Source organism: Emys orbicularis, chromosome 10, assembly GCF_028017835.1.
Source record: "Emys orbicularis isolate rEmyOrb1 chromosome 10, rEmyOrb1.hap1, whole genome shotgun sequence".
NCBI classification, from domain to species: domain Eukaryota; kingdom Metazoa; phylum Chordata; order Testudines; family Emydidae; genus Emys; species Emys orbicularis.
This window is the reverse complement of record NC_088692.1, coordinates 24,283,491-24,307,965: the sequence shown is the minus strand read 5'-3', so window position 1 is coordinate 24,307,965 and position 24,475 is coordinate 24,283,491. Positions and strand designations below refer to the sequence as shown.

General features: G+C 43.8%; 1 protein-coding gene across 1 annotated transcript in view; it reads left to right on the top strand.

Annotated features, from left to right (window-relative positions):
- The first annotated feature begins 12,310 nt into the window (after positions 1–12,310).
- The window catches only part of ATF7IP2 (activating transcription factor 7 interacting protein 2), a 69,693-nt gene continuing 57,528 nt past the window's right edge, over positions 12,311–24,475 (top strand). Inside the window, exon 1 of the mRNA XM_065412576.1 lies at positions 12,311–12,398. The gene's annotated coding sequence lies outside the window, so the exon portion shown is untranslated. The remainder of the gene's footprint in view (positions 12,399–24,475) is intronic.

The window sequence follows — 24,475 nt, the reverse complement described above, 5'->3', positions numbered from 1 at the left end:
GTTTACTGGTTATGATTATGCTGTCTATATGTGTGTATCTGTGATGTAGTTGAAGTTATGAATATTGGCTCTATACTGTCTGTATGGCAAACTTATGCTGTGCTTCTGGGTGACATCCCATACAAGCTGGGATTAGCTCTGCCTAGCCTGCTTGATGGCCCATTAAGGGCCATCAGCTATACAATGGACCCATTAAGAGAAGACAAATATGCCTTCAGACTCAGCAAAGTATGCAGGAACTGGCCCACGTAGCTCCAGACTCCATTTTGCTGTAATTTTCCACAGTAAGAACAAAGAGGTGTTCTTACACCTGGAAAAGACTATATAAGGCTGATGCCTCATCTCCATTTTGTCTTCAATCCTGCTTCTTACCTCTGGAGGGACTTTGCTACAACTGAAGCTCTGAACAAAGGACTGAGGACCCATCCCAGCTGGGGATGTTCCAGAGACTTGATTTGAACCTGCAGTTTATTCTATCGCTGCTGCAAGCCTGAACCAAGAACTTTGCCATTACTGTATGTAATTGATTCCATTTAACCAATTCTAACTCTCATCTCTATCTTTTTCCTTTTATGAATAAACTTTTAGATTTTAGATTCTAAGGGATTGGCAACAGCGTGATTTGTGGGAAAGATCTGAGTTGTATATTGACCTGGGTCTGGGGCTTGGTCCTTTGGGATCGAGAGAACCTTTTTTGTGTATATTGGGATGTTGGTTTTCATAACCATTTGTCCCCATAACGAGTGGCACTGGTGGTGATACTGGAAAACTGGAGTGTCTAAAGGAATTGTTTGTGCGACTTGTGGTTAGCCAGTGGGGTGAAACCAAAGTCCTCTTTGTCTGGCTGGTTTGGTTTGCCTTAGAGGTGGAGAAACCCCAGCCTTGGGCTGTAACTGCCCTGTTTTAGCAATTTGTCCTGAATTGGCACTCTCAGTTGGGTCCCGCCAGAACCGCATTGTCACACGGGGTAGAGGTGTATATAGGAAAATTACTTTTTTTTAAGTATATAAAATGTAAATGTAACCAATGTGTCAAGGCAAAACATTATAACTTGATGCTTTTATTATTGATCCATTATACACATTCACTGTATGATAAGAACATAAGATAACATAAGAACATGATGAGATGAATTATGCTTTAGCTGAGTTGTGTGTCCAGGATGGAACTATTAGAAAAGTGATTCAGTTCTGCTGATCTTGTAGTTTTTTCTTTAAATTTATTTTGTATTTAACGGTGCCAGTGGTTTATGTAGAAGATATTAACCAAATGACTTTTTACTGTGTGTGTGAAGAGTTACCCGAGTAGAGGTAGAGATATAAGCTATTTAATTGGATTTATAAGAGCAAAAAGAGTATCAATCAGTACTGGGTTTACAATGGCACCAGTAGCGCCATGGAGCCGGGCTCATGCTCAGAAGGGGCCCTGGCCTGCTCCGCTTGCCCTGAGACCTGCTGGCTCCCCCCCACCCACCACTTGCTCCTCTCAGCCTGCCCGCAGTCCGAGGGCTCCTCTCCGCCCCTGGCCCCACCTGCCAGCTCCTCTCTGCCCCCTTCCTGGGCCCCAATGCACCTCTGGTTCCGTGCAGTCACTGCTTCCCACCACCTGTGGGGCCCCGCCTGTCTTCCCAGAGACCCCTAAGACTGGTGCAGAAACCTGGCTCGTCTCGGCCAGTTGCTGGGGGGACAGTATGAGGGGCTTGGCTGGGCACCTCCAGGCAAGTGGGTCCTGAGGGAGCCTCGCTGGGGCAGGCCATGGCATGCCTGATCACGCCACTCCTGAGAGGCCAGAGCGATTCCCCGCCCCGGCTCAGCCCGGCAGACATAGTTACCTGCCAGCAGGGCTGGTGAGTGCGGCCAGGAGACAAGGCATGGGGAAGTGCGTCTCTGGGGGCAGGTATTGGGGGGTGCTGGGCTGTGATGGGACGGGAAAGATCTGTGTGTGTTGGGGCACTAGGGAGTGGGGGTTCTGTGTGGGGTGCTGGGTAGCTGTGGTGGGGCTGTGGGCAGGGGGGCGCTTGGGCAGGGGTGGTGTTGTACAGGGCACTGTGCCTTTGTGAGGAGACGGGGGGGGGGGGCGGGTAATGGGCATAGCAGGTCCGGGTAGGCTCTGGCTATAGGGAGTTGGGGGTGGGTGTTGGGTGGAGGGACTGTGTGGCAGGGCATGGGCCCACCCCCGAGAAGGGCATGCTGGCAGTAAAGGGCCCAGGAGTTGCCAGACACACAGTTTGTAAATAGTGCCCTCACGCTCGGCGGAGCGGGGCTGTCCCTACCATGCCATGCCCCTGGCTGGCCCTTCACTTTGGGGACCGAACTCCCCACACCATGCTCCATTGCCCCCATGGGGGCCCACAAATACGTTTGGCGTCGGGCCCACAAAAGGTTAATCCAGCCCTAGTGCCAATCACATACTCCAGGTGACTTTACCGATAGCTTAAACACTCTTGAGAGTATCTCTGAGGAGAGTTGAAAGGATTGACTGTTATCATTGGGTCTGTTAATGTACTTCTTGTACTGTGCTTCTGACTGATATTTTGATTGTAAAACTCACTTCTGAGCAACACCTTATGTATAGGCACTCACATTATTCTTAAAGTGAGATAAAGTAGATCACCAAAAGCAAACTGGTAATACCTAAACTGTTTAAAAAAGAAAAAATGAAGCAAAGCGACCCCCTATCTTTCCCCTGAAAGCTCATATAAAAAGAATCTTCCCGTTTGTCGTGAAAGTCACCAAATTTGGGCTATTTCAGATTAAATGGGGGAGAGGAGAGCAAGTTCCACAGCTGAGTTGCCCTCCATGGAGCATACTCTTCCCACAGCTTCCTTTTATAATGTGAGGGATCTGCTGATCTTAACTATGATAGTACAGGTTAGGAAAAGAGAGGGTTTCTCAATTAGGCAGGTCTTAGGCCATTTAGGGACTTTGAGGTAAATACAAAACCTTAACAGTTGCCCAGGAACCTACAGTTGAAGATCATAGAGCACAGGCTAGACAAGATCCCACTTAAAATACTCTGCACCACTTTCAGACCCCCGTGGGACTGTCACCTAATGCGCTGAGACTACCTCTGAGCCCGTTTTCTCTGCCAGTTTGGGCCTCCAGAACCCTGTCTTGTTGAGCCAGATACGCTAACCTGCTGCAACACAGATCCAGGGTCAGATCCACACCCTCAAAGCTGCAGACTTAACTGAAAATGGCTTAGCAAGTGCTCCTGTCTCTAGCACCGAGACACCCAGCTCCCAATGGGATACGAACCCCAAATGAATCCGTTTTACTGTGTATAAAGCTTATAGAGGGTAAACTCATAAATTGTCCACCCTCTATAACACTGATAGAGAGCTATGCACAGCTGTTTGCTCCCCCAGGTATTAATTACTTATTCTGGGTTAATTAATAAGAAAAAGTGATTTTATTAAGTATAAAAAGTAGGATTTAAGTGGTTCCAAGTAATAACAGACAGAACAAAGTAAGTTACCAAGCAAAAGAAAACAAAATACTCAAGTCTAAGCCTAATACGGTAGGAAACTGAATACAGGTAAATCTCACCCCCAGAGATGTTCCAATAAGCTTTTTCACTGACTAGACTCCTTCCTAGTTTGGGCCCAATCCTTTTCAGACCAATGTTGTAGTTTATGGCCTGGGTCCAGCAATCACTCACATCCCCGTAGTTACTGTCCTTTGTTACAGTTTCTTTCAGGCATCTCTTTCGGGTGGAGAGGCCATCTCTTGAGGCAGCTGAAGACAAAATGGAGGGGCTTCCAGGGCCTTTTATATTGTCTCTCTTGTGGGTGGAAACCCCTTTGTTCTTCTGTGCAAAGTCACAGCTACAAGATGGAGTTTGTAGCCACCTGGGCAAGTCACATGTCCATGAATGATTCAGCTTTTTGCAGGCCAACGCCATTGTTTACATGTTAGTTTGAATGTTCCCAGGAAAGCTCAGATATGGATTGGCGTCTCCCAAAGACTATTGTCAGTTAAGTGTTTCTTGATTGGGCACTTACTCAGAATAGTCCTTTCTCAAGAAGCTGACCAAATGCTTTACTGATGCTACTTAGAATCAAACACATTGAGATACAAGTACATAGCCAGTATTCATAACTTCAAATACAAAAATGATATGCACGTACAGACAACATAATCATAGCTAGCAAATTACAACCTTTCTATAGACACCTTACTTGACCTCCTTTGTACAAGATTTGGTTCAACTATAGGACCTTGGTTGCAACAGTAATCTATACGGTCACAGTGCATGTCAATAACATCACAGTCCCCCAGCTTGAACTCTTGTTAACCCTATAAGCATCTTATGCCCAAAGGGACCCACACAAGTTCCCTCGTGGCAGAGGCAGGAGGGCCTCCTACGAGGCATGTTAGTACCTGTTAGTAAATATTAACCCTTTTAGTCCTTTTCTTTTTGTCTATTTGATTCATTTATATATTGACTATTTTTTTACAATCTTTATGATGTTAGCAAAAAGTATGCTGAATTCTAAGCCTCAGAATACTGGTCCTTAACCTCAGGGGTGGCGAGTTGTATGGGCATGTGGTGCTCGTGCTCCACCAATATGAGAGCATGGAGGCCCAGCTCCACCAAAGTTCGGGACCGGGTCTCTCCCCCAGCCCTGCTTGCTGCCCCTGGGCTATTTAAAAGGGCCCGGGGCCCCTGCTGCCACCATTGGCAGTGCAACGGGCTAAGGCAACTTCCTGCCCGCCTGCTCCACTTCCAGAAGCAGCTGGCACGAACCTGCGGCCCCGGGTGGGGGGTGTCTCCGCATGCTGCCTCCACCCTGAACACCGACTCTGCCAACTGCAGCCAATGGGAGCTGCGGGGGCGGTGCCGGTGGGCAGCGGCATGCGGCGAACCCTCCGGCCCCCGCCTAGAAGCTGCTGCCAGAGGCATAGGCATCGACTCCATGGGTGCTCCGGGGCTGGAGTACTCATGGGGTAAAATTGGTGGGTGCTCTGCACCCACCAGCAGCCAAGCTCCCCGCCCCCCAACTCCAGTTCACCTCCACCTTTGCCTCCTCCCCTGAGCGCTCCGTACCCACTTCTCCTCCCAGTGCTTGCTGCCGTGAAACAGCTGTTTTGCGGCGTAACAAGCTCTGGGAGGGAGGAGTGGGAAGGCGGCGCACTCAGGGGAGGAGGTGGGGAAGAGGCGGGGCCGGGGCGGGGATTTGGGGAAGGAATCCAATAGGGGCAGGGAGGGGGCGGAGTTGGGGAGGGGACTTTGGGAAGGGTTTGGAATGGGGGCGGGACAGGGGTGGAGTTGGGGTGAGGCCGGGAGCGGGGAGGCGCGAGCACCTACCAGCGCCAGGAGAAGTTGGTGCCTATGGCCAGAGAGAGGTGCGGGTCGCTTTTGGGAGCCACCCGAGGTAAGCACTGAACCCCTCACCCTCTCCCGCACCCCAACCTCATGCCCCAGCCCAGAGCCCACACCCAAACTCCCTTCCAGATCCCAACCCCTCACCCCTCCTTCATCTAAACGCCCTCCCAGAGCCCACCCCCTGCACCTCCTCCTGCATCCCAACCCCCTACCCCAGCCCAGAGCCTGCACGCAAACTCCCTCCCAGAGCCCAACCGCTCCCCCCCCACACCCAAACTGCCTCCCAGAGCCTTAGGCAGATGTTGGGGGAGTGGAACGTGAACCCGTTCTGGGCACCACCAAAAATTATACAAACCTGCCGCCCTTGCTTAACTTATAAGTAACCCTATTCAGGAATTCTATGCATTAAGCTGTATCTAATAATCCTTGCCACTTCCATGTCTATAGAATTCCAGATATTCATGGAAACCATCCCGGTAACACACACACACACACACACACATATATAAACATAGGAGATTGATGAGGGATGATTCGTATTGTAGATGTTTCCTACTGGGGAATCAACAGGGAAGAATAATTATGGGGGAAGAAGGACCCATTGAAAGATATTGTCTTAAAGAACATTGTCCTCTCAGCTCTAAACATTCATGCGTTCACACACCAATCAGGTAAACTCAGAATGCATGTACGTTAAAATAAAGGACATCAGAAAATATGGTTCTGGGAGAGTATTCTTGGGAAAGAGGGGTCTCTTTATCTAAAACCCTTATTTAATGACAGAGGTTTTGGAACTTAGTTGGGGAATGAAACTATTCATGCCACCAATTACAGTTAAGAAGAGACACAGAGTCAGCTCTTTACCTTACATCAAGGGTGGTAATGTATGTATTCTTTCTGTATTCTGTAGTGCCTGTTATTCGATAATCTCAAATCGTCACTGTTGTCAGTTAGGTGCATGTGTGCTCTCTCCGTATGCTGTCCCCGCCCTGTGCAGATAATTGGTTTGGGCCCACAGGCATGGCTCAGTGACAAAGGCACTCAGCCAGGTTAATTGACCTCAAGACACAGCTCTAGTACTCCATAGGAGCTACAGGTATGTTAACACATGAGTGCCCTGTGACAAGGAACGGCTCAGTCAGCAGCGGGAATTTCTGCTGTCCCCAAGGCCGCACAAAGAGTTACGGTGAGACAACCCATTATTTACAGACTGAGACAAACAACTCTCATACCATCTTACGTATTTAATGACATCTGCTTTTTACTTCCTGTTGTATCATGCTCCAGGTGTCTTGGGCACAACATCCCTATTCATTACTTCTAGCAGACCCTCTAATCTGGTGTTAGGCCAGGATGTCCTTGGGCTAATCTTTTGGAGTGTGTTCTATACCCAGTATCTGTTGATTCTTAGGAGTGCCTGTGTTTTAGCCACAGTAGCAATACTTTTGCCAAGGTCATAAAGTGAACTTGTCAACATCTACTTTAATACATGCTCTAACTTTGGTTCACAGCCTCTGGTTCAGGCCTCAGATATTGCACCAGGCCCAGTGCTCCAGGCTCTCTCTTTCTTCTACAGTCATTAACTCAGACACACAACAGGCAAAATCCCATACTTCTGCAGCTATTCAGTCACACTTTGGAGAACAGTTCATTCAGGATTAAAAGAGTTAAAGGTAAAACCCACAGGACGAGCAAAATAATTAGATTTCCACTGTCAACATGGCCAGGGAAATTTTCAAACCAGATCTGGTGGTATAACACGAACAATTATGGCCATTGTGTATAAAAAAAAAAAAAAAAAACTGGAACAATCTAGCTTTGCTCCTTCAAAGTACAACCATTCCCTCAGATTGAGTCTCCCTGATAGTGGCATGTGACAAGATGCAAAGATGTATTTTACTTTCTGAAAAGTAAAAAGTCAAGCTGTTCTTCAGTACTTCAGTGTGCTGTTCAGCCAGTCTTTAGGGAGTTAATTATTTACAGCTGTGTTCTTATCTTTGTATGTTACTACAGCAAAGACAAATACCAGCAAATTGTTTTGGCTCAGTAAGTGCGGTGAAGTGAGAGTGAAATCTACTGAACAGCAACAGTTTTTTTTAATTATTATTATTTAAATCTATATGAATTTACACTTTCTCCTCTGATATGTAATTTCAACCCAATTCATTCAGTGATATTTACTTTTCGGATAGACCTTAATAATATGCTTAGTATAAATGTTTTATAGTACTGCCGTATCTGAGGCAGAAAGACTTAGGGCAGGTCTACATTTAAAAAGCTGCAGTGACACAGCTACACTGGTGCAGCTGCGCTGCTGTAGTGCTTTAGTGAAGATGATACTATGCCAATGGGAGAGCTTCTCTTGTCAGCATAGTTATTCCACCTCTGTGAGAGGCAGTAGCTATGTTGGTGGGAGAAGCTCTCCTCTTGACATAGTACTGTCTACACTGGGGGTGAGGTCGGTAGAACTGTGTCACTCAAGGGTGTGGATTTTTCACAAGAATGTCGTAGTTATACTAATGTAAGTTTGTAGTGTAGACCGAGCCTTAAGCACAGCTTCTTTTTCTAATCGTTGCTCATGTGCAAGTTAGGCTATGTCTACACTATTGCTTATGACGGCATAATTTATGGCGATCAGGGATGTGAATAAACCACCCCTCTGAACGACATAAGTTACACCGACATAAGTGCCGATGTGGACAGTGTTATGTCAGTGGGAGAACTTCTCCTGCTGACATAGCTACCACCTCTCGCCGGGGCTGGAGTAGTTAAGCCAATGGGAGAACTCTCTCCTGTCGGCTTAGAGCAGCTAGAGTAGAGAGTTTACAGTGGCACAGCTGCAGCGGTGCAGTTGTGCCGCTGTAAGCTCTCTGGTGTAGCCATAGCCTTAACGACTACTATGTTTTAAGTGAGGCTGTTGATTAATCGCAGTTAACTCACACGATTAACTCAAAAAAATTAATCGCGATTAATCGCACTGTTAAACAATAGAATACCAATTGAAATGTATTAAATATTTTTGGATGTTTTTCTACATTTTCAAATATATTGATTTCTATTACAACACAGAATACAAAGTGCTCACTTAATATTATTTTTTATTACAAATATTTGCACTGTAAAAATTATAAACAAATGATACAGTAGTTTTCAATTCACCTCATACAAGTACTGTAGTGCAATCTCTTTATCGTGAAAGTGTAACTTACAAATGTAGATTTTTTTTGTTACATAACTTCACTCAAAAACAAAACAATGTAAAACTTTAGCGCCTTAAAGTCCACTCAGTGCTACTTCTTGTTCAGCCAATCGCCAAGACAAACAGGTTTGTTTACATTTACGGGAGATACTGCTGCCTGCTTGTTATTTACAGTGTCACCTGGAAGTGGGAATAGGCATTTGCATGGCATTTTTATAGCTGGCATTGCAAGATATTTACTTGCCAGATATGCTAAACATTCGTATGCTCCTTCATGCTTCGGCCACCATTCCAGAGGACATGCTTCCATGCTGATTATGCTCATTAAAAAAATGTGTTAATTAAATTTGTGACTGAACTCCTTGGATGAGAATTGTATGCCTCCTGTTCTGTTTTACCTGCATTCTGCCATATATTTCATGTTATGGCAGTCTTGGATGATGACCCAGCACATCTGACAAAATGCAAAGAAGGTACCAATGTGAGATTTCTAAAAATAGCTACAGCACTCGACCCAAGCTTTAAGAATCTGAAGTGCCATTCAAACTCTGAGAGGAACGAGGTGTGGAGCATGCTTTCAGAAGTCTTAAAAGAGCAACACTCCGATGTGGAAACTACAGAACCCGAACTGTTAATTAAGGTTTGTAAATTGAAAGGCCATCTTGATTTGGCAAAAGGACAAGGTAACCTCCATTTTGTGTCAGGTTCTTGTTCCCCCATACCAAGAAAAGGCGGGAAACAGGGAGAGCGGGAACCTGCTGTTGCTAGGCAACAAGCCCCTATATAGGTGGATGAAGGGAGGAGCCAGGGGTTCCTTTTGAGCTGTTTGGAGTTTGGAGTGGTTGGAGCTAAAAGGTCCCAGACTCTCTCTCGGCGGTGTGGTATACGTTTCCACACTGACTACTGGCCTGCAGTAGTCACTCAGTAAGTGTTTTGGGTTAATTGGTTATTTTATTTTGGGAAAGCAAACTCGCACACATGGACCTGGTCCGATTAGTTAGTTTAAACTCACACTCATAGACGACGCAAAGCAGGATAGGGTGGGGGTTAAGATAGGGCTATGTATCCGTCTGTTCCATCTGCCATCCACCGTTGATGTCCGTGGCTGATCTCGGTGATTCGGATCCTGAGGCCTCTCCATCGGCAGCCCCTGGAAAAGGTACAAGAACATCTTTGTATCATTAAGTGTATGTGTGCGTGTGTATGTATTTAATTCCAAATCTCCAGAGTCATTAATCCATCCCTCTTCCCTCCTTTCCCTTCCCTTTAGTAAATAAAGTATTGTGGTTCATTTATGTGTGGTGTTTATTGGAACCAGCTCTGATAGATGGGCTAAAAGGGGGACTCGGTGGGAGGTAAACTGTAAGGCTCCCCGAAGTCTTCTGATCAGATAGGCCTGAAAAAGAAAAATCCTTACAGAACCACCAAAAAAGAAAATCAACCTTCTGCTGGTGGCATCTGACTCAGATAATGAAAATGAACATGCGTCGGTCTGCACTGCTTTGGATTGTTATCGAGCAGAACCTGTCATCAGCATGGACGCATGTCCTCTGGAATGGTGGTTGAAGCATGAAGGGCCTATGAATCTTTAGTGCACGTGGCATGTAAATATCTTGTGACGCCAGCTACAAGAGTGCCATGTGAACGCCTGTTCGCACTTTCAGGTGACATTGTAAACAAGAAGCGGGCAGCATTATCTCCTGCAAATTGTAAGCAAACTAGTTAGTCTGAGCAATTGGCTGAAGTAGGACTGAGTAGACTTGTAGGCTCTAAAGTTTTACATTGTTTTATTTTTGAATGCAGTTATTTTCTGTACATAATTCTACATTTGTAAGTTCAACTTTCAGGATAAATACATTGCACTACAGTACTTGTATTAGGTGAATTGAAAAATACTATTTCTTGTATTTTTTACAGTGCAAATATTTGTAATCAAAAATAAATATAAAGTGACCACTGTACACTTTGTATTCTGTATTGTATTTGAAATCAATATATTTGAAAATGTAGAAAACATCCAAAAATATTTAAATAAATGGTATTCTATTATTAACAGTGCCATTAATCACAATTAATTTTTTTTATCGCTTGACAGCCCTAGTTTTAAGCTTTGCATAGAACTTCTACTGCAGATAACGTAATGGCTGCTATATTTGTCCACCTAGTGTTTGCAACATTACCATTGAATGATTATTGCTCAAGACACTTTTTTGCTGGTAGGAAAAGGGAGGCACTTAAAAATAACAATAAGAACAACAAAAACATTGCCTATATACAGTAGAATCTCAGAGTTACGAATGCCTCAGGAATGGAGGTTGTTCGTAACTCTGAAATGTTCGTAACTCTGAATAAAACATTTTGGTTGTTCTTTCAAAAGTTTACAACTGAACATCGACTTTGAAATTTTAAAACAGCTTTGAAATTATACTACGCAGAGGAAAATGCTGTTTTTAACCATCTTAATTTGAACGAAACAAGCACAGAAAGTTTTCTTACTTTGTAAATAATTTTTTTTAAACTTTCCCTCTATTTTTTTAGTAGTTTACGTTTAACACAGTACTATACATTTTTTTTTTTCTCTGCTGCTGCTTGATTGCGTACTTCTGATTCGAAATGAGGTGTGTAGTTAACTGGCCAGTTCATAAGTCTGAGATTCTACTGTAAACGTCACTCTTGGACATAGGCCCTGTCCTTCGATTTTTAAATGAGCCCATAACTTTGAGAGACAAGGTGGAAGAAGTAATATCTTTTATTGAACCAACTTCTGTTGGTGAAAGAGACAAGCTTTTGAGTCACACTGAGCTCTTCTTTAGATCTGGGGAAAGATGGGGAAGGCCTGAAGCAGAGCTGTATGTAAGCTTGAAAGCTTCTCTCTCTCTCTCTTGAAGTTCGTCCCTCCAATAGAAGATATTACCTCATCCGCCTTGTTTCGCTCATATCCTGGGCCCAATGCTGCACACTGCTGGGCCAGTACACTGCAGTGCCTTAGTGCAGGCCTGATCTGCACCCCACACACATTCAGCGGGTGCATTACGGGGAGACCTACAGGGGAGCCGGGTGCATGGCTGAATAAAGTGAGATTTTGAAGGTACACAGCAACATTACAACCCTTCAGCACAGGGAGAAGCTTGAACCCTCAGGAAGGAGGGCCCAGGGCCAGAAGCTTGCTCTCCACGAGGCACACCCAAAGCTGCTCTCCCATGCAAAGGCACAGGGAGCAGACATGCCAAACTTGTGGAAAAAAACCACAGAAATTGGGCTTGGTTTTGGCTTAATGGGCTTGTGAGTTGCTTGTTGGCTAGTTTTTGGTTTGTAGCTTGTTGCTTCTTCTTCTTTTTTTTTTTTTTTTTTGATCGGCTTCCAGCAAGTGGGGGCAAGCAGGGGAGAGAGTCGGGGTGCACAGCAGGCCCACCACAGTCCCAGACTGCACGCGGGTGGGGATCTAGTCACATAAGAGCCTTGGGGTTCTTAGGGATTGGTTTGTTTTGAAATGGGATTAGCTTGATTTTGGGATTATTGCAAAAGTCAGGGTGTTTATTTACTGCCTGAAAGTTGGCAGGGAGTTCCCGCCCTCTCTCTCCACTGAGGTAAGAGCTGAGGTCTGTGGAACCTTCTCTCCCTACGCTGCGGGAGTCCCGGCCGCCACCTGAGCGGGACGAGCTTAGCGCAGGCTCGGAGGCGCTGGGGTCCGCTCCAGGCGGTCGCTAGGCCCTGATTGGCCGGCGGCGCACCCTGACGTGCCCCGCACTCGGTAATCCTGCCCTTCCGTGTGGTCGCGCGCTGCGGGGCGGTCAAGTGTTGCTGCAACCGTCCGGTGCAGGGCTGTGCGGCGATTCCGGAGTAGCGGCTCATTGCTGCCCCCCCGTCCCCGGTGAGTGCGCCGATCAGGCTGCCCGCAGCGCAGAGCGCGTCCCTGCTCGGGGAGGGGGGCCCCTGGAGGGCGCCCGACCTCTCCCCCTCCCCAGGGGAGCGCCCGGCCCAGGCTGCTCCCCAGGGCTTTCCCAGCGTGGGTCACGCAGGGGGCCTCGCTCGCCGGCCATGGGGGAGCTTAAACCTTCTCGGGCGTGTGAACCCCCTTCCCGCTCCTCCCCTTCCCTCCTTCCGGCTGACTCGGGCCCTGCCCCCCGCCGGCAGCCACTGGCCTCCGAGTCCATGGTACAGCCTAGCTTCGAAGCGTTGTGCCCCGCCCCCTGGGGAGTGGATGCCTGAAGGGACGGGGTGTTTCAAGGGGGCGCCCGTGCTGCCCTGCTCCTTAGGTGTGTTTAGGGGGAGCACCCTCCCTCCGCCCCCTGGCGTGATGCCCTGGCTGCAGCGTGCACATCTGTTCCCTGTGTTTTCCTCCTGCCCTGTATGCACCTGGAGCTCGCTCCTACGCTGCAAATCATCCCCACTCGAAATTGTGAGAGTGAAATTGTGCAGGGTGACTTGAAGGTATTGTAATGGGGGCACCATGCATAAAGTGGTAAATGGGTGGCTTGCCACGGTAAGAGACCCAGGATTTCACTGTTTTCAAAAGTGGAAAGGCCTGAATTTTATTTGCTTCCCCCAAAAGGAAGAGAGTGAGGGGAAGGGATTTGGCTTGTATTTATTTAACATTCAAAATTAAGTGCTTGTCTACACTAGCAAGTTGAACCATGTACTAGCTATGGCTAAAGCAGTAAAACCCTTCCTAGTGTGGACACAGTTACATTGGTATAAAGGTACTTTATACTGGCGTAGTTATTCCTGTACTGGAACAGGAATAAAGGTACAGTTTAAGGGTACGTCTTCACTCAAGGGGGGGGTCGATTTAAGATACGCAAATTCAGCTACGCGAATAGCGTAGCTGAATTCGACGTATCGCAGCCGACTTACCCTGCTGTAGGGACGGCGGCAAAATCGACCTCTGCGGCTTCCCGTCGACGGCGCTTACTCCCACCTTCGCTGGTGGAGTAAGAGCGTCGATTCGGGGATCGATTGTCGCGTCCCGACGGGACGCGATAAATCGATCCCCGAGAGGTCGATTTCTACCCGCCGATTCAGGCGGGTAGTGTAGACCTAGCCTAAGTCACCTTTGTTCTGGTATAACTGCCTCCACAGTAGAGCTTTTACCAGGCCTCAGGTCTTGTATATCCAGAAAGATTCTCTGAATACAGGAGAGCTAGTGAAATGATGATGTCACAAGAGTCAAAAAATAAAATTGACAAGGGCAGGGTGCTTTTGTTTTTTGCCAGACTTTTATAACCTTTTGTTTTGTTTTGTTTCTTCTTTGTAAGAACCAACAGAGTAGATGTGGGACTGAACAAATGTTGGTTAAGTAAAGTAACAAATAAACTACCTGTATCATTTATTATTGAAGACATCAGTTGGCTTAGCTGAAGTACAGACTTGACAATTCTTATTAATTTATACATTTTATTAAACAAAAGCAAATATGATACTACTAGAAGTTACAAAACAGAAAATAAAGATGGTTTAAATAGTGTTTATAGCAGAATGAATATAAGGAAATAAATCAATTCTCAATAACATTTCTGTATTAGTTTAATTTATCGATGTCTTATCACAATACTTCTTATCATTGGATGCAGTGGTAACTTATTGAATCATTTTAACATATTTACACAAGGGAATGTTATCAACATAAACTCTGATAGGTTCTTTTTAGCCTGTCATTCACACTAATAAAGTTTGGTTGCACTACGTCAACCAAATAATTCCAAAGTTGTAATCAGGAATGTAGACTGTTTACTTTTTAAAAATATTATTATTCAGAATTACCTCTTTCAGGTAACAATTTTCATAGACATGCCTTTCTACTCTCTCACTTGGGCACATCACACATGGAACCTAAAGTTGCAGATATTGACAAAAAAACTATCTTTGCTATAGACAAAGATAGCACTTACTTTCTGCAAAACATTTAACTTCAGTTAATTGAGCCGTTGCTTAATAAAAGAAAGTACATATATGAGCATCTCTACTTACCAGGCAAAAGTGGCATGGAAGTGTATTCCCCAGCTCAAGTTGGTGTTTGGCAGTAATTGGTTGTAGAAACTCAGTTCAGAGTTCTGTAAACATCTTTTTATGCTGTGTTATTTCTGGATCTCCTTGGCAGACTTCCTCCACGCAGAACATTGAGAGAAAGGATTAGTAGTACTTCAGGGGTCACATCCAAAATTATGATTCCAATCTTTCTCTGGGGTGTTTGGCTCAGAAGTGATGTGACCACAGCAACATCTTGGTGTTTAGCTCAAGACACAATGTCCTGGTGCATTGTTTTGGCATTTGGAAATAGTCTTTATCCATGAGGATTTCTGTTGCTTGTCCATAGTGCCTCCTCCAGAGTCCTGGATGAAAAAGCATAACTTCTGTCATGACCCATTCAAGTGTCCAATAATATCCAGGTGTAGTCATTCTGAAAAATCATGGTGTCTTAGGTCACATTTGCTAAAAATTCTGAGAGCCAGATATGATCCCTTCTTTAGATATTGATCTCCACATTCTCAACCTTATATTCCACTAATAAACCTCCACCTGATCATTAGACGTGTTAAATCCAGAAATTTAATCAAACAATAATGTAACTTTAGCAGAGACTCATACAGCAGTTTCGTATCCTATTTCAAATGACATCATGTTGTGCTAATTAGTATTTTATCTGCCCCTTAACTGGGTATATTGTTACACACTTCCTCTCAATGATACAAAATTTGTTAACCCATATTAATGGTTAATATAATAAATATCTACAATTTTTGGTGACTCTAGTTGGTCTCACAGATCTGGATAATAATAACCATTAACTTCAGCAATGAATTAGTATTGTGGTTATGATAGCGTGTGTTAAAGATTCAGCTCCCTTGCCCTTTAAATTAATGGGTTAGCAGTTACAATCATCTGTAGGGTTTTCCCGAGGTCCTTCCTTAAAATTGTGGTAAACTAAACTTGATATTCCTGCTTGCTTTTTATCTTTAAAGAACAATATAAAACGTTTGTTCTTTTTAGGTCATAAGGAAGCAAGTAAGGTACAAGCCCCATTTTATTTTTTTAATACTTTGCAGGTCACATTCAAATAGTTCTGTGGCATGGAAACTCTCATGTACTCCTGTGTCCATCTTAGATCATTGTCTAATGCCAGAGTCCCATTGAATTGAGAGGTTGATTGGTATAGATGTTAAACATCCAATAGCACTTTTTATAAGAGGACTGGTGTGCCCTGTTGTCTTCAGACAACATTTCCCCTCCCCAAGATGTACCAGTTGGCTAGCTTTCACCACTCCATGTGACTACAATTCAATGCACTTCGTATAGAGCAGTTATCAAACTTTTTCATAATGTAGCTTGCATTTTAATACAGAGATTGTGGAGGACCATCTCTCTTCCTACTTAAGATTATACCACATTTCTGTGACAAGTGTTTTACTTGCTTACATGGAAAGGTTACGTTTTTAAGGCATTTTTGCTTGTATCCGTTCAGTTTGGAAGCAGGAATGAAGGAAGACAGCTAGTGCAATGTGAACTACTGGTAGTCCATTATCCACAGTTGAGAACCTCTGGTATACAGTTTGTAGATTCTTTAGGTTCATTCAGGATTTTTTTATTAATAGAGCACATATTTCTACAAGTTAGAATTCATGGAATTTACATTACTAACTGCAGAAAAAAATCTATTCAAATTGATAGAAATTGATTGTAACCATTATGGTGGCAGTGATCTTAGAGTTAAAGCAAAGCTTTCATTTTGGCAAGAGTGTTTAAACTTTTATTTTTTGGAAATGAAATAAATGTGACAAAAGAGAACATAAAAATTAAAATTCAGATAGTTTAAATTTTCACACTGGATTTATGCAGTTTGAGGTGGTACATACAGAATAATATGAAAACAAAACAAAACATTTTTTTAAATTTTTGGCTGGGAGTCTCTCCTTTTTTTAAAATACTTTTGGGGGGAAAAATTATAAGATCCTGGGATTTGATTACTCTGCATCTGATAAGTACTTTTCTAGCTTTCAATTTCATAAGTTACCGATTTTTATTACATCAGTGAAGACAACTTGCTCTCTAATGCAAAACCTTCAAACACTTCATTGGTTCAGGGCCTAAGGTATTATTTTAAAAGGAACCGTCTAGCTTTTGGTTTGAAATTTTTTACATACTAATTACTCCTGAGGGCATTCTGCACCAAAAAAATTAAAAATTCTGCGCACAATATTTTAAATTCTGCAAAAATCTGCAAATGTTATTTGTCAAATAAATGTGGAGGCTTCAGCATGGCATTGGGGAGCACAGAGGTGGGAGATCACTGTGCAGCTCCTCCTACCCCCCGGGACATGGACTCAGCAGTAAGGCTGCACCCAACCCTGACACAGCGCAAGGACCAGGCCTGTTCCAGAAACATCCCAGAGCCATGCCCCTCCATGCCAGGTACACCAGGTGCACCAGGCTCAGCAAGGCAGGATCCAAGTGTGGAGGGGCTTAGTGTGGGGAGAATCCAGGTGTGGGTTGAGAGAGTTCTGTGTGGGGCGGTGTGGGTGGCTCAGTGGGGAATCTGAGTGTGTGTGGGGGATGTGTATGCACAGGGGCTTGTTGGGGGTGGTCTTAGTGCAACGGTACTGGGACTCTGCAGAGGGTCCAGGTGAAGGTGGTTGGGACTCAACAGGGGGGTCTGAGTGTGGGGAGCTCAGTGGGGGGAGCCAGATGCTGGGGGAGTAGGGCTCAGTGGGGTTTGGATCCAGGTTCAGCTGGTTGGGGCTCGGTAGGGTGGGGATCCGGGTGTGGGTGGCTTGTTGGGGTGGTCCAGGTGCAGGGTGAGTGGGGCTCGTCGGGGGGGTTCTGGGTGTGGGGTGGGTGAGGCTCGGCGGGAGGGTCTGGGTATGAAAGTCTGGATGCATAGGGGTTGGACGGATGGGGGAGCAGCTCCCTGTACAGAGATCCCTCCCCCTGCAGCTGAGGAGTGATGGGTGCAGGAAGCACTGGATATGTGTGTGTGGGGGGGAGAGTTTGCAGAGCTTTCTACAGCTGGGGGGAGAAATCTGGGGGTGATCTGACCCGGCCCTGGATGCTGTGCAGGGGAAGAGGAAGTCCCGTCCTCCCCAGCCGAGCCGGGAATAGCAGCTGAGCCCAGCACAGGGTAGGAGGCACCAGCTGTGTCTTCCCCAGTCCCATCCCCGCCCCACAGTGATTTACCTCTCTGCCGGCTGCCCTGGGCACCCAAAACATACTGCTGGGGAGGGTCGCATCACTGCTTTTGCGGGGGACATAAATTCTGCATATGTGCAGTGGTGCAGAATTCCCCCAGGAGTAATTTAATATTAAAGGTAACACCTAAGATTAGAGGAGAATTTTTATTTTATTTTATTTTATTTTATTTTGGTATTTTTGCTTTTGACAGTACTTTATGTATACTTAGTTTCAATGATTTCCCTCCCCATCCCCATAGATCAGTGCTTTTCAAAGCCGGTCCGCCGCTTGTTCAGGGAAAGCCCCAGCGGTCCGTGCCGGTTTGTTTACCTGCCGCGTCCACAGGTTCAGCCGATCGCAGCTCCCACTGGCCGCGGTTCGCCGCCTCAGGCCAATGGGGGCTGCGGGAAGGGCGGCCAGCACATCCCTCAGCCCGCGCCGCTTCCCGCAGCCCCCATTGGCCTGGAGCAGCAAACTGTGGCCAGTGGGAGCCGCGATCGGCCGAACCTGCGGACGCGGCAAGAAAACAAACCGGTCTGGACCGCCAGGGGCTTTCCCTGAACAAGCGGCGGCCTGACTTTGAGCAGCACTGCCATAGATAGTTGGTTAGTTAACAGATGTGTCAACATGCATGCATAGGATTTCCACAGAATGAGGAAATTAAAAATGTGGTTTCCAAATGACTAAAATTGACGGGCTCAGCAGCAGGTGTAGCACTTGAAGTTGATTAGACTACAATTTGGAGTATTAGATAACAAAACGTCTCATGTAAGCCTATTCCAAAAGAGCCTGTGAAATGTTTTAATAATTGCCATGCAATCACCATAACAAATGTTTATGTAAGAACAGGTGTACATTGGTTTCCACTCTTAAAAATACTTTTCATTCCTGTAGTGCCTTTCATCTCCCCGATCTCTGTACTTTACAAACTCTTCTGAAGTGACTAGATATTATTACTCCATATCCTAACAGATGGAGAAACTGACTCTAAGGATAGTTATGAAATTAAAAGAACTAAAGTTAGCTTAAATTTGGTTAAGAAAATGTCTGCTTATTGTTTGTGGCTTGTAAGGAAAGGCCCCCAATCAGCAAGTAAAAGAAAGCCGAGAGAATAATAAGTAGTATTACTTGCAGTGTGGGAAGGATGTTGGTTCAAAAAGTAACTAGTAAAATAAAGAGCTGCAGTAACAAGACAAATAAAAACTGTCTTAAAAGAAACAAGCACAAACTTTCCTACTGTTCTGTTGGTCAGCAAAAAGGAGGGGAAGAGATAGGGAGGAAAGGCCTTGGGAAGAAAGGAGGTTGTAAATCTTATCTGGATTAAGATTAGAAATAAAGGTTATTTGTCTCACATTGGTTTTTAGTTGAAGCCAGTAATTGGCAATGACATCATTTGTTAAAGGGTATAAAAAGTAAATACTTAAAGGGTTCATTGCTAATACCTACCTGACTGTTTGGGAGCCAACCAATATGGATCTAAGCAGCCCTGGGTTTAGGCTGTTTGTAAGTGTCTTGATCAAATGCTTATAAACGTTTTATTACTGTTTGGATGTAGTAAATTGCTTATTATTTAGGCTTTGGGGGCATGTTTAGAGCAATTGGATTTAACAAAGGAATTTATGGTTACATTAGAGTTTGGTGGTTTCCCATATTAATATCAATTTCAAGTAGGGCTGTTGATTAATCACAGGTAACTCACACGATTAACTCAAAAAAATTAATCACGATTAATCGCAGTTTTAATCGCACTGTTAAACGAGACTACCCACTGAAATTTATTAAATATTTTGGATATTTTTCTACATTTTCATATATATCTTGTATTCTGTGTTGTAATTGAAAACAGTGTATATTTTGATTACAAATATTTGCACTGTAAAAATGATAAACAGAAGAAATAGTATTTTTCAATTCATCTCATACAAGTACTGTAGTGCAACCTGTTTGTCCTGAAAGTGCAATTTACAAATGTAGATTTTGTTAGTTTGTTACATAACTGCACTCAAAAACACAACAAGGTAAAACTTCAGTCCTACTTCTTGTTCAGCCAATCGCTAAGACAAACAAGTTTGTTTACATTTACAGGAGATAATGCTGCCTGCTTCTTATATAGAATGTCACCAGAAAGTGAGAACAGGCATTTGCATGGCACTTTTGTAGCCAGCATTGCAAGGTATTTACGTGCCAGATATGCTAAACATTTGTATGTCCTTTCATGCTTCGGCCACCATTCCAACGGACGTGCTTCCATGCTGATGACGCTCGTTTAAAAAAAATGCGTTAATTAAATTTGTGACTGAACTCCTTGGGGGAAAATTGTATGTCACCTGCTCTGTTTTACCCCCATTCTGCCATATATTTCATGTTATAGCAGTCTCGGATGATGACCCAGCACATGTTGTTCATTTTAAGAACACTTTCACTGCAGATTTCACAAAACGCAAAGAAGGTACCAATGTGAGATTTCTAAAGATAGCTGCAGCACTCTACCCAAGATTTAAGAATCTGAAGTGCCTTCCAAACTATAGAACCCGACCCACCAAAAAAGAAAATCAACCTTCTGCTGGTGGCATCTGACTCAGATAATGAAAATGAACATGCATCGGTCCGCACTGCTTTGGATGGTTTTCGAGCAGAACCCGTCATCAACATGGATGCATGTCCTCTGGAATGGTGGTTGAAGCATGCTCATCTGGCACGTAACTATCTTGCAACACCAGCTAACAGTGCCATGAGAACATCTGTTCTCACTTTCAGGTGACATTGTAAACAAGAAGGGGGCAGCATTATCTCCTGCAAATGTAAACAAACTTGTCTGTCTGCACGATTGGCTGAACAAGGAGTAGGACTGAGTGGACTTGCAAGCTCTAAAAGTTTACATTTTTTATGTTTTTGAATGCAGTATTTTTGTACATAATTCTATATTTGTAAGTTCAACTTTCATGATAAAGAGATTGCATTACAGTACTTAAATGAATTGAAAAATACTATTTCTCTTGTCTTTTTACAGTGCAAACACTTGTAATAAAAAATAAATAAAAAGTGAGCACTGTATACTTCGTATTCTGTGTTGTAATTGAAATCCATATATTTGAAAAAGTAGAAAACATCCAAAATATTTAAATTAATGATAGTATATTATTGTTTAACAGTGCGATTAATTTTTTTAATCACTTGACAGCCCTAATTTCAAATATTAATAATTCCAACATGGACACATTAGATAAAGTCACCAATCTAGACTTCCAAGTCTAAGTAGCAAGTAATTGGCAGACTAGGAAATAGAAGCCACATTATCTGACTCTTATTCCCCTTCAAGGAGGAACATTTTCTTTAGATCTGTGTGTGTGTGTGACCTGCTGAATTGATATGAGAAAGTCATGAGAAAATACAGCACCCTCTCAATGAGTCATAGTACACCTTCAGTTTTTCTATTCTTATATCACAATCAAATGGCTGGAAGTTGAAGCTAGACGAATTCAGACTGGAAATCAGTCGTAAATTATTGACAGTGAGGGCGATACCAGGGAAACTCCATTTTAAAATCCCTAGATCCCTGGTTTCCATTTTAAATAAGCAAGAGTCATTCCATTAGTAGATGGAAGCTGCAGGTCACAGAGCACTAGATATAGAATTGGCAGGAAAACCAAATTGGTGAGGGGAAAGGTGTGAAACAACCAGTGATTCGGTAGATCATGCCACTGTGAGGTAAATAACAGTGGCAGCCTAAAAAATAGAACTGACAGCACAATAAGGTAAACAAGTAGGATGATATCATGTGTCTAAAAATAGAATTGAGAAATGGTATAAAGGTCAGTGTGTCAGTTGATAGCTGACAGTTAAGAAGAGAATACTCTTGGAAAAACAGCAGCAGAGGGAGTCTTGACCTGTCACAGGAGTTGAGCAGAGAGCTGAGAAGAGAGAAGAACTGCTGCCATCAACGTCCTGTGGAGACTGATCACCTGCACAGAACGTTGCCAACTCAGCTTCACCACTAATTGGAGAGTGTGCAATAGCACAGAGAGAGAGCGAGCACAGGAGAGACATTGCAGCATAGTCAGTAAATGGAGTAAGTCTATCAGACGAAGTTAAAGTCATAGTTATAGTATAGTGTTAGTGTGTATGTGTGTGTGTGAGGGCATTAATAAAGTTGTATGAATGTGTGTTAATTGTGGGAAGAATTTACATATATAAGCCTTAAAGAACATATAAGAACTGCTCTCAGTGACGTGTGAAAGATTGGCTATCTGAAGTGAGATGCAGCTACCTAGGATAATCTCAACTGTATGTTGTTGTAATTTGGGGTGCTCTTTAATTTAATTTATTTTAAGGGATTTGTTTTTTGGTTATTATTGTGTCAGGGATTGATGTTTACACCAATAAAAAGGTGCCTTGTTGTGGAAAGAATACTGTTTGTGTCAGTCGTTTATCGGAAAGCTATATCCATGTCTTCCAAGTATTTCCTTAGCCACCCTGGAGACCCATACCTAATGAGAACAGTTTTAGTTATATTCTATGGGGACCCTACATCCATTTTCAGGGTAACAAGGGTAATTAACCATTGGAACAGTTTACCAAGAATGGTGGTTGATTCTCTATCACTGACCATTTTTAAATTAATATTGGATGCTTTTTAAAAATATCTGCTCTAGGAATTATTTTTGGAAAGTTCTCTGGCCAGTGTTATACAGAAGATCAGAGTAGGTGATCCTTGGAATCTATGGATCTTTATTCTTCCTTGAAACTTAACTTGCTGTCTAATATGTTGAAAAATGACTGTTTAGTCTAGCAATAATCTAGATTTGCTTATAGGTGGTATAACCTATTTATACTACGTCATGAATTAAAATGGCATGAGCTAGAATAATATTTCCTTCCTCTCCCCCACATTCCTCTTATGTGGTTACTTTTGTCACAGCAAAATGCGGAGGAATGTCTTCTGGATAATGAGATACAATTTCTTAGGCTGGGATTTTCAGAGTAGCCTGTGGGCTTTAGGTGTCCAAACCCCATTGAAAGTAAGTGGGAGTTGAGCACCTCATTCCTTTAGGGTTTGTAACCAGTTAATAATTTGTTGTCAACTAACACAGTCTATGGCTACCCACCTGGCTAATATGCATTAACTTTAGAAAATTGCCTGTCTACTTTGCAAATGTCCTAGGCTGTCACATGGTTGTTAGCTAGTAACTTGGTCATCACACTTACTTTGAGGCGTAAATGATGCTCCTACTTCTGCCTACATAACCAGATAGGCAAGTTGACTTTCCTACTAGTCCTCTTTGGTAGGACATCCAGAATGTATTGCCCCACTTATTGCTGCTCTGTGCATATCTGCTAAACACGCTACCTCTCCTTTCTGTAAAGCATTACAGGATAGTTGGCCTGATTTTCTTAGGGTTGGTGTGACATTCTATACCTTAGGGGAGCGTGCTGTAATCCCCATATTCCTCATTTTCATATAATCGTGATCTTGTGTATAAAGTATGCCTTGTAAGGTATCGGGGAAAGGTTATGATCTGCTGGAAGTCATTTCTCTACTCATATAGGTATATCATTAATGCATATGAAGTTATGAGAATTGAGTAATACGGTTGTTACTGAAACATGCTGTAAATTGGGGGAATCAGCCAGATATTGGCTCCCCAGAGGCAACAGCAAGGAAAGTAACCAGTGCCTGGATGGGGTGTCAAACAACCCATCAACAGCCATAGTCCAGCAAGGGAACTACAATGCAATGACTCACCTGGGGAATTGCTCAACCTTGCTTGGAGAGACTCAGTAATGCTCACTTGACTCTAAAGGGGTGGGGGGGGGAGCCAAGAGGGAGGAAAGTATATGATAAAAGGAAGAGACATTTGCCATGCTCTTCCTCTCTCTTCCACCTACACCTACAGACACCACACCAAGCGACTGAAGCGCTGATCAAAGGGGAGAGCCTGGCTGAAGAGCAACCAGCCAGCCTGTGTTGAGAAGCATCTAAGTTTGTAAGGGCATCTAAAGTGTTAAGATCAGCTTAGAATGCATTTTGCTTTTATTTCGTTTGACCAAATCTGACATGTTATGTTTTGATTTATAATCACTTAAAATCTATCTTTGTAGTTAATAAATTTGTTTTTGTTCTACCTGAAGCTGTGTGTTTGGTTTGAAGTGTGTCAGTGACTCCCCTTGGAATAACAAGCCTGGGACATATCAATTTCTTTTTTAAATTGACAAACTTATATAAGTTTGCAGCGTCCACAGGTCATAACTGGATACTACAAAGATGCAGGTTCCTAGGGTTGTGTCTGGGACAGGAGATATTGGCTAGTATCATTTGGTTGCAAGTAGTTAGGAGCAGTTTACATTCCAGAGGCTGTGCATCAACAGCCCAGGAGTGGGGGTTCTCACAGCAGAGCAGGGTAAGACTGGCTCCCAGAGTCGAGGATTGGAGTGACGTGGCAGATCACAGGTCCAGATAACACCAGAGAGAACGTCACAGTTGGATGCAAGGAATAGACAGCTTCTGAGACTTCCGTGTCTTTTGGTATAAGACTGCATTAAAAATTTATGTTGCATGGACTAAAAAAGACTTCCATTGATGATTGTTCCTCAAGTGCATTCTCCACAACTTGGGTTGAGAAAAGGATGCCCAACTTCTATGAAATTATAAAGGCAGCCCTTTGGACATTCTCTTATATCATTTTACATTGTTACAGATTTGACAGGGATTTCAGTTTTGGCCAGCCAGTCCTCTGTATTGTGCTTCATTAATACTACTAGCCTTTTGGGGGGGTACCAGTTCTGTGT